The sequence below is a fragment of the Mirounga leonina genome, unplaced genomic scaffold (genome assembly GCF_011800145.1).
Source record: "Mirounga leonina isolate KUSES-001 unplaced genomic scaffold, KU_Mleo_1.0 Mir_101609, whole genome shotgun sequence".
NCBI classification, from domain to species: Eukaryota; Metazoa; Chordata; class Mammalia; order Carnivora; family Phocidae; genus Mirounga; species Mirounga leonina.
The window spans coordinates 2,963,361-2,966,064 of record NW_023270164.1 but is presented as its reverse complement, the minus strand read 5'-3'; the positions used below and the strand labels follow the sequence as shown (position 1 = coordinate 2,966,064).

At 40.5% G+C, this 2,704-nt stretch overlaps 1 pseudogene; it reads left to right on the top strand.

The window, feature by feature from the left end:
* Positions 1-1,456: 1,456 nt before the first annotated feature.
* Positions 1,457-2,168, top strand: LOC118008855 (annotated as a pseudogene).
* Positions 2,169-2,704: the final 536 nt, after the last annotated feature.

The window sequence follows — 2,704 nt, the reverse complement described above, 5'->3', positions numbered from 1 at the left end:
CAGATGCTTTCTGCATCAATTGAGAGGATCATATGGTTCTTGTTTTTTCTTTTAATGATGTGATGTATCACACTGATTGATTTGTGAATGTTGAACCACCGTTGTATCCCTTGTTTTCTTTTCATGTCCATTAGTGTGGTAAATGGTTCTCCACCCCCTCACTTTCAGTCTGGATGTGTCTTTGGGTCTAAAATGAGTCTCTTGTAGACAGCATATGGATGGGTCTTGCTTTTTATCCAATCTGATACCCTGTGTCTTTTGATTGGAGCATTTAGCCCATTTATATTCGGAGTAACTAAAAATATAAATTAAGTGCCATTGTATTGCCTATAAAGTCCTTGTTTCTGTAGATTGTTTCTTTCTGACCTATGTTACTCTTGGGCTCTGTCTTTGCTTACAGGATCCCCCTTAATACTTCTTGCAAGGCTGGCTTGGTGGTCACATATTCTTTCAGTTTCTGTCTATCCTGGAAGCTCTTTATCTCTCTTTCCATTCTGAATGACAGCCTTGCTTGATAAATTATTCTAGGCTGCATGTTCTTCTCATTTAGTACCCTGAATATATAATGCCAACCCTTTCTGGCCTGCCAGGTCTCTGTGGTTAGGTCTGATGTTAGTCTGATGTTCCTCCCTCTGTAGGTTAAGAAACTCTTGTCTTGAGCTGCTTTCAGGATTTTCTCTTTATCTCTGAAATTTGCAAGCTTCACTATTATATGTTGAGGTGTTGATCTATTTTTATTGATTTTGGGAGGGGTCCTCTCTACTTCTTGGACTTGAATGCCTGTTTCCTTCCCCAGATTAGGGAAGTGCTCAGCTGTGATTTGCTCAAATATACTTTCTGGCCCTCTCTTCATCCTCAGGCACCCCAATAATTCTGATGTTGGATCATTTTATGGCATCACTGATTTCTCAAAGCCTCTCCTTATTGGATGTTAGTTGTTTTTCTCTTTTCCTCAGCTTCCTTCCTTTCCATCAACCTGTCTTGTAGATCACTTACTCTCTCTTCCTCCTAATTTACCCTAGCTGTTAGAGCATCCAATTTAGACTGCATCTCAGAGATTTTTAATTTTGGCCTGATTAGATCTCATTTCTGCACAAAGAGATTCTCTAGTGTCTTTTATGCTTTTTTTCAAGCCCAGCTATGAACTTTATAATTGTTATCCTGAATTCCATCTCTTGCATCTTACTTATATCCATATCGATTAGATCTGTGTCAGAGAGCAACCTCTGGTTCTTTCTTTTTTGTTAATTCTGCCTTTTAGTCATTTTGTCCAAAGAAGAATGGATGAGCAAGTGAGCAGAATCAAAAAGATCACCCATGACCCAAGCAAAATACACAAGAGACAAATGTGAAGAGGTCAGAAACCAAAACGGAAAAATAAACAAAAACAAAAGACAAAATAAAGAGGGGGGAATGGGGAATACAATCTCACAGGGTGGACAAAACAGGGTGATCCACTTGTTCCTCAGTGCATTTTGGTCTCAGTGTTAGAAGACACTAAATCCCAAAATTGCAAAGAAAGTAAAACTTATATATATACAAAAATAAAATTGAATAGAGTGAAAGGAGGCCAAAAATAAAGAATATACCTATAAAATGTAGATATAAAAAATCAAAGTTAAAAAGTGACTTAAGGCGTCATTTCTGGGCGGCATGGGATGGAGTGGCCAACGGCCTGCAGAGCAACATGCCTAAGTTTCATTGTGACTACTGTGACACGTACCTCACCCATGACTCTCCATCTGTGAGAAAGACACACTGCAGTGGTAGGAAACACGAAGAGAATGTGAAAGACTACTATCAAAAATGGATGGAAGAGTAGGCTCAGAGCCTGATCGACAAAACAACCGCTGCATTTCAACAAGGAAAGATACCTCCTACTCCATTCTCTGCTCCTCCTCCTGCAGGGGCAATGATCCCACCTCCTCCCAGTCTCCTGGGTCCTACTCACCCTGGTATGATGCCAGCGCCCCATATAAGGGGGCCCTCCCATGATGCCAATGATGGGCCCTTCTCCTCCTGGGATGATGCCAGTTGGACCTGCTCCTGGAATGAGGCCACCTATGGGAGGCCATATGCCAATGATGCCTGGGCCCCCAATGATGAGACCTCCTGCCCATCCCATGATGGTGCCCACTTGGCCAGGAATGACTCGATCAGACAGATAAGAGAGAAGAACCTCTTTATATTCATTTTATATTACTTGTTCTACTTCACCAGGAGATCATGGTGCTGTGACTCTGGGTGTTTTCTCACAGCAGGACAAAGAAGACTTGCTCCCCCTTCCTATCAAAGAGAGAATAGTTTTTGCCAGGGAGTAGTGGGACAAAAAAACAAAAACAAAACAAAAACAAAAACAAAAACAAAACAACAAAAAAAACCAATTTTCATTTGTATTGTAAAATGTGAAAATAAAATTGTCAACTGTTTTAGTTAAAAAGTGACTTAAAAATAAGAGTTGACAAAATAAGAAACTAGTTGAAATGGGGAAAAAAGCAAAAAAGAGAAATGGAAAATTTTAGACTGAAAGATAAATGAATCAATCATGAGAAAAAACTTCAAGTTCTATTCCCCTAGCACCAGAGTTTTACAGTCTTGTGGGATCCCTAAACTAGTTGTGCACCTGTTCTTCCAGTTGGTCTTCTGAAGGAGGGGCCTGCTGCACTGCTTCTCAGGTGTCTTTGCCTGGGCGGAATTGCACCGC